At 46.2% G+C, this 7,061-nt stretch overlaps 1 protein-coding gene across 1 annotated transcript in view; it reads left to right on the top strand.

Annotated features, from left to right (window-relative positions):
• The first annotated feature begins 5,545 nt into the window (after window positions 1-5,545).
• LOC121002178 (glyoxylate/hydroxypyruvate reductase B-like) overlaps window positions 5,546-7,061 on the top strand; it is a 38,992-nt gene continuing 37,476 nt past the window's right edge. Inside the window, exon 1 of the mRNA XM_040433516.1 lies at window positions 5,546-5,555. The gene's annotated coding sequence lies outside the window, so the exon portion shown is untranslated. The remainder of the gene's footprint in view (window positions 5,556-7,061) is intronic.

Raw genomic sequence — 7,061 nt, 5'->3', positions numbered from 1 at the left:
TGCACAACTGCATGTGGGTTTGAAGCACCTCCTGCTAATGCCAACCTGTCTTCTTAGTTTGTATATATGGGTATGTGAAGTAAACTGATTTTAGACTATGTATCGTAGTCCCCAAGATTGATTTCTTAAACCTACATGAATGATGCTATCTACTTAAGCCAATGTAATTTGCTGAATTATCCGTTCTTTTCTCATTGTATATTCTGTATACTCAAGAATCTGATTGTCTGACGATGCCTTGTATTACTAAGTGCTTGCTTTATTTAAGTAATAAATTAAAAAGATTTATTTAAAAAAAATAATTACTCTAAATCAGTGGCGATGGGAATATGGATACCAATTGTCACGTTGAAGACTCTCAAAACGACATACCTATTTAATTGGAACGACGTTTCCATTACATACTTGGGCGTGGAACTCACAAGCGACCCCTCAAAACTGTATAACATTAATTATTTTCAAACCCAACTGCACTCGTTAACGCTCCCATGGGTCTCATGGATTGGTCGCAAGAACGTCCTACAAACGTATATAGTTCCAAAATTGCTTTATTTGCTACAAATGATACTGATTAGTGTACCACAATCATTCTTCCGGTGTGTCTGTCAATTGTTTACGGCATTCCTCTGGAGGAGTAAGAAACCCAGAGTGGCTTATGATAGATTAATTAGTCCCCGGTCACATGGAGGGTTCGGACTCCCAGACTTAGCTTCTTACCATAAAGCTATACAACTAAAGAGATGGTTACTTCTTTGTGTACCAGCCTACAGACCCATGGGAGCAGATATTGAGCTTGCAATGTTGACAGAAAAGCAGTTAGCAGGCCTATGGGGACTCGATTTACCTGATGCTAAACCAACGGGGTTAACCACAAGCCTTTTTATGACAGTTAATGGTTCATATGGAACCCTTTTCGACTCCACCCTACAACCTACCAGCTATGGCTATCCCCTTCCTGTTAAAAACTGATACGCCATCCATTCCGCAATTCTGGGGAATACTCAAGAACACCCCATTGGCATCCCTCCTTACCAGATTAAAGACAGAGGGAGACATAACCTTGTTCTGTTCAGACATAGTGGGAGTGGAAAATTTCTTGGCACTTTATGTGCTTAAGAATGCTTGCCAAGAATTAATAGCCAGATATGACAGACCCCCTATCCCTACTTGGTTCGAACAACTCGCGTCCCATGATAAACTACCTAGACGTAGCATCTCGTTTTTGTATAAATGGTTACTGACTAAGAGACCTGGTAGCACCCCAGCCGTTATTAGGGCTTGGGTGTCTGACTTAGACTGCTCTTTCTCCTCCTATGAAATAACTCAGATATACCAGAGATCCCATGGGTTTTCCAAATGCATCAAAATACAGGAACATATGTTTAAAACTATGACTCGCTGGTATAATGACCCGTTAAAGCTTTTCAGAATGGGACTCTCAATGAACGATCTATGTTGGCGGTGTGGGGGGGCGAGGAGTACCTTAGGTCATATTTTATGGTTCTGCCCGAATATCCAACCATTTTGGGAGCTGGTAGAACGACAAGTGAATGTAATTTGTAAAACTTCAATTAAGTTATCCTCTGCATCAGTATTACTATGGCTGCCGATCTGTTCCATTCGTTCGATCTCTTTCTTTGCCCTGCAAGGACCTACGAGGCGTCCCACGTGGTCGGTTGTGTGTATGTCGTGGCGTCCCACGTTACCATGGTAAAAGGAATTCGAGGGTTATACAAATTGTTAGAAATTATTCGAAATATTGTTTTTCCGCAAGATCAAAGAGCTAAAAGCTTAAAGCCAATCGCAAAGAGCTAAAAGCTAAAAACCAATCACAATCCGAAACTCCAAAAGGGAACTTCCGCCGTAAAATTAAGAACGAATCACAACCACCGCCAGGAGTGACGTGTTGCCCCGCCTTGTCACGTGGGACGCCACGACATACACACAACGGACCACGTGGGACTTTTATTGGTTCTGCGCTATGCTCGCCAGTTTTCTGAAAGTAGGCATGTTTTCTTATGTAAATGAATCTAGACAGATTTACTATTAGGACAATTTAAAAAAGTTGCAAAAAAAATTGCACAATTTCACTCCAGTGAGGACCATGCTTATCTTATCCTACTTTCACACTGGCGTTTTGGTTTCCGTTTACAAGGTCCGTTCAGGGCTCTCACAAGAGGTCCAAAACGGATCAGTTTTGCCCTTAATGCATTCAGTTTTGCCCTGAATGGATAAGGATCCGCTCAGAATGCCTCAGTTTGCCTCCGTTACGTCTCCATTCCGCTTTGGAGGCGGAGACCAAAACGCTTGCAGAGTTTTGGTGTCTGTCTGATGAAACTGAGCCAAACAGATCCGTTCTGACACACAATGTAAGTCAATGGGGACGTATCCGTTTTCACTGACACAATATGACACAATAGAAAAAGGATCCGTCTCCCATTGACTTTCAGTGGTGTTCAAGACTGATCCGGTTTGGCTATGTTAAAGATAATACAAACGGCTCTGTTCTGAACGGATGCATGCGGTTGTATTTATCTGAACGGATGCATTTGTGCAGATCCATGACGGATCCGCACCAAACGCGAGTGTGAAAGTAGCCTTATAGAACATGCGACTTTTTCGTAAAGACGTGTGACTTTTGTTAAGCCGCTTACTGAAGGATAAACTGCTACCGTCAAACCACATTTATCACAGTATAAAAGGACCATTAATAAATCTGACTTGGCCAAAAGTGACTTTGGACATATATAGAAGTGGAGTAAGATGTAGGTGTAATGATAAATCTGGCCCTTTGTTGGTAATGTATTAGGCCTCATGCACACGACCGTTTTTTTTTTGCGGTCCGCAAAAACGGGTTACATTTTTCCGTGATCCGTGACCGTTTTTTCGTCCGTGGGTCTTCCTTAATTTTTGGAGGATCCACGGACATGAAAAAAATGTCGTTATGGTGTCCGCCTGGCCGTGCGGAGCCAAACGAATCCGTCCTGAATTACAATGCAAGTCAATGGGGATGGATCCGTTTGACGTTGACACAATATGGTGCAATTTCAAACGGATCCGTCCCCCATTGACTTTCAATGTAAAGTCAGGAGTTAATATACCATAGGATCAGAGTTTTCTCCAATCTGATGGTATATTTTAACTTGAAGCGTCCCCATCACCATGGGAACGCCTCTATGTTAGAATATACCATCGGATTTGAGTTACATCTTGAAACTCATATCCGACAGTATATTCTAACACAGAGGCGTTCCCATAGTGATGGGGACGCTTCTAGTTAGAATATACTACAAACTGTGTACATGACTGCCCCCTGCTGCCTGGCAGCACCCGATCTTTTACAGGGGGCTGTGATCAGCACAATTTACCCTTCAGGTGCCGCACCTAAAGGGTTAATTGTGCGTATCATAGCCCCCTGTAAGAGATCAGGGGCTGCCAGGCAGCAGGGGGTAGACCCCCCTCCCTCCCTAGTTTGAATATCATTGGTGGCCAGTGTGCGGCCCCCCCGCCCCCCTCTATTGTAATATCATTGGTGGCCAGTGTGCGCCCCCCCCCTCTATTGTAATATCATTGGTGGCCAGTGTGCGGCCTCCGTCGGCCCCCCTCCCCCCCTCTATTGTAATTTCATTGGTGGCCAGTGTGCGGCCTCCGTCGGCCCCCCCCCCCTCTATTGTAATATCATTGGTGGCCAGTGTGCGGCCTCCGTCGGCCCCCCTCACCCCCTCTATTGTAATTTTATTGGTGGCCAGTGTGCGGCCTCCGTCGGCCCCCCTCCCCCCCCTATTGTAATTTCATTGGTGGCCAGTGTGCGGCCTCCGTCGCCCCCCCCCTCCCTCCCTCTATTGTATTATCATTGGTGGCCAGTGTGCGGCCTCCGTCGCCCCCCCCCCTCCCTCCCTCTATTGTATTATCATTGGTGGCCAGTGTGCGGCCCCCCCTCTATTGTATTAATATCATTGGTGGCCAGTGTGCGGCCTCCTCTCCCCCCCCCCCCCCCCCTTCGATCATTGGTGGCAGCGGAGATTCCGATCGGAGTCCCAGTTTAATCGCTCTGGGGCTCCGATCGGTAACCATGGCAACCAGGACGCTACTGCAGGCCTGGTTGCCATGGTTACTTCGCAATATTACAATATTAGAAGCATCATACTTACCTGCTGCGATGTCTGTGACCGGCCGGGAGCTCCTCCTACTGGTAAGTGACAGATCATTAAGCAATGCTCCGCACAGACCTGTCACTTACTAGTAGGAGGAGCTCCCGGCCGGTCACAGACATCGCAGCAGGTAAGTATGATGCTTCTAATATTGTAATATTGCTAAGTAACCATGGCAACCAGGCCTGCAGTAGCGTCCTGGTTGCCATGGTTACAGATCGGAGCCCCAGAGCGATTAAACTGGGATTCCGATCGGAATCTCCGCTGCCACCAATGATCGGTGGGGAGAGGGGAGGCCGCACACTGGCCACCAATGATATTAATACAATAGAGGGGGGGCCGGGGGGGGAGGGCCGCACACTGGCCACCAATGATAATACAATAGAGGGAGGGGGGGGGGCGGGGGAGGCCGCACACTGGCCACCAATGATATTACAATAGAGGGAGGGGGGGGCGGGGCGGCCACACACTGGCCACCAATGATATTCAAACTGGGGAGGGAGGGGGGTCTGCCCCATGCTGCCTGGCAGCCCCTGATCTCTTACAGGGGGCTATGATATGCACAATTAACCCTTTAGGTGCAGCACCTGAGGGGTTAATTGTGCGGATCACAGCCCCCTGTAAGAGATCGGGTGCTGCCAGGCAGCAGTGGGCAGTCATGTACACAGTTCGTAGTATATTCTAAGTAGAAGCGTCCCCATCACTATGGGAACGCCTCTGTGTTAGAATATACTGTCGGTTCTGAGTTTTCACAAAGTGAAAACTCAGCTCAGAAAAAGCTTTTATGCAGATGGATCTTCGGATCCGTCTGTATGAAAGTAACCTACGGCCACGGATGCGGATGCCAATCTTGTGTGCATCCGTGTTCTTTCACGGACCCATTGACTTGAATGGGTCCGTGAACCGTTGTCCGTCAAAAAAATATTTTTTTGACGGACAGGAAACACGGATCATGGATGCGGCTGCAAAACGGTGCATTTTCTGATTTTTCCACAGACCCATTAAAAGTCAATGGGTCCGCGAAAAAAAACTGAAAACGGCACAACGGCCACGGATGCACACAATCAGCGTGGGAAAATCGTGTGTGATGTGCAGGCACCCTTACTAACCTGCTTAAGGTCATGTGTAGTATTTGGACACATCATCACTCTTGTTACAGCTGTGATGTACCCACCTACCTCACATGACTGCTGAAGGAGTAGTCACTGATATAATTACTACAGTCCGGAGGACGGCAGGATTGTACTTCGTTTGCAGATCTGTAGATGTGATGACATATGCACATTCCAAGAAGTTAATCCATAAAACTGGTTCTTTCTTCAAGCTAATATATAACGTATTCACCAGCAAGCAACTTTCACCACTAAGTCCAAGTGTGTCTGAGAAGAGAAAGTCAAGTGTGTGGTAAGTACTGGTCACCTGGGTGTCTAACTTTTTACAGCTGATTGCATCTCTTAGTGTACGACCACATGGTCAGCTTTGCTGCTGAAGTTTTGGAAGCCAAAATCAGGAGTAGATCTCAAAAGTAAATAAAGTATAAGGGCTCGTTAAGACGGCCATATGCTGTCCGCAAAAATACTGAATGCTATCCGTTTTTTTGCGGATCTGCAAACAAAACTGATTGCATTCAGTATTTTTTGCGGACCCATAGACTTCAATGGGCCATGTCCTGATTTTCATGGACAAGTATAGGACATGTTTCATTTGTTTTGCAGAACCGGGAAACCCTGTGTGGCCTCACCCTTAGGGCTCATGCACACGACCGTATGGCTTTTTCAGTGTTTTGCGGTCCGTTTTTTACAGATCCGTTGTTCTTTTTTTTATTTCCGTTGTGTTTCCGTTTCCTTCAGTATACAGTAATTACAGTCGTGGCCAAAAGTTTTGAGAATGACACAAATATTATTTTTCACAAAGTTTGCTGCTAAACTGTTTTTAGATCTTTGTTTCAGTTGTTTCTGTGATGTAGTGAAATATAATTACACGCACTTCATACATTTCAAAGGCTTTTATCGACAATTACATGACATTTATGCAAAGAGTCAGTATTTGCAGTGTTGGCCCTTCTTTTTCAGGACCTCTGCAATTCAACTGGGCATGCTCTCAATCAACTTCTGGGCCAATTCCTGACTGATAGCAGCCCATTCTTTCATAATCACTTCTTGGAGTTTGTCAGAATTAGTGGGTTTTTGTTTGTCCACCCGCCTCTTGAGGATTGACCACAAGTTCTTAATGGGATTAAGATCTGGGGAGTTTCCAGGCCATGGACCCAAAATGTCAACGTTTTGGTCCCCGAGCCACTTAGTTATCACTTTTGCCTTATGGCACGGTGCTTCATCGTGCTGGAAAATGTATTGTTCTTCACCAAACTGTTGTTGGATTGTTGGAAGAAGTTGCTGTTGGAGGGTGTTTTGGTACCATTCTTTATTCATGGCTGTGTTTTTGGGCAAAATTGTGAGTGAGCCCACTCCCTTGGATGAGAAGCAACCCCACACATGAATGGTCTCAGGATGCTTTACTGTTGGCATGACACAGGACTGATGGTAGCGCTCACCTTTTCTTCTCCAGACAAGCCTTTTTCCAGATGCCCCAAACAATCGGAAAGAGGCTTCATCGGAGAATATGACTTTGCCCCAGTCCTCAGCAGTCCATTCACCATACTTTCTGCAGAAGATCAATCTGTCCCTGATGTTTTTTTTGGAGAGAAGTGGCTTCTTTGCTGCCCTTCTTGACACCAGGCCATCTTCCAAAAGTCTTCGCCTTACTGTGCGTGCAGATGCACTCACACCTGCCTGCTGCCATTCCTGAGCAAGCTCTGCACTGGTGGCACTCCGATCCCACAGCTGAATCCTCTCTAGGAGACGATCCTGGCGCTTGCTGGACTTTCTTGGACGCCCTGAAGCCTTCTTAACA

This window comes from Bufo bufo, chromosome 5 (assembly GCF_905171765.1).
Source record: "Bufo bufo chromosome 5, aBufBuf1.1, whole genome shotgun sequence".
NCBI classification, from domain to species: Eukaryota; Metazoa; Chordata; class Amphibia; order Anura; family Bufonidae; genus Bufo; species Bufo bufo.
Note: the sequence above shows the minus strand (reverse complement) of the source record. Positions and strands in the feature narration are given on the sequence as shown.